The sequence below is a fragment of the Macrotis lagotis genome, chromosome 5, assembly GCF_037893015.1.
Source record: "Macrotis lagotis isolate mMagLag1 chromosome 5, bilby.v1.9.chrom.fasta, whole genome shotgun sequence".
NCBI classification, from domain to species: Eukaryota; Metazoa; Chordata; class Mammalia; order Peramelemorphia; family Peramelidae; genus Macrotis; species Macrotis lagotis.
Genome location: NC_133662.1, coordinates 160,193,182 through 160,193,711, shown reverse-complemented (window position 1 = coordinate 160,193,711; position 530 = coordinate 160,193,182). Strand labels below are relative to the sequence as shown.

Below are 530 nucleotides of genomic sequence, written 5' to 3'. Positions count from 1 at the left end.
CAGTCCTTTTATTTTTAGGATTTCTTAGCTGATCTCTTTATGTCCTAGATTTCTGTACATATTTTAGTTTTGTCATTGTTTTTGAGCTGCTAATACATCATTTCTTCTTTACCTTTTCTCATTTCCCCTTTCCCTTTGGTGTAGAGATCTGAAGACTGGGCTATGAGAAGAACTTCAGTCTTCTTAATTTGACAGATATCATAGTGCTTGCTTTGGCAGCATATTTACTAAAATTGGAATGATACAGAGAAGATTAGCATGGCCCCTGAGCAAGGATGACATGCAAATTTGTGAAACAGATATCATAGTCATTAGGCCTAGGGTCCTCTCCGTGAATAATCTTTAGGGAACCTCAGCTGGTTTTCCAAATCCCTTTCTTTCAGGCCTATCAGAACACTTCCCTATAATGTATGACTGTATATCTTTTAATTAAGACTGATTCCTTCTTTCCTTCCCCTTTCCTTCCTATTTCTGGGCAAAATGAGTGTTTACCTCAACTTGTGGAATAAGAGTGAAAGTTTTTGAGAAAA

At 36.8% G+C, this 530-nt stretch overlaps 1 non-coding gene across 1 annotated transcript; it reads left to right on the top strand.

Annotated features, from left to right (window-relative positions):
* The first annotated feature begins 203 nt into the window (after positions 1-203).
* LOC141490386 (U6 spliceosomal RNA) lies at positions 204-310 on the top strand. Its single transcript, XR_012469212.1, has one exon. It is a non-coding gene; the product is annotated as a U6 spliceosomal RNA (small nuclear RNA).
* The last annotated feature ends 220 nt before the right edge of the window (positions 311-530 follow it).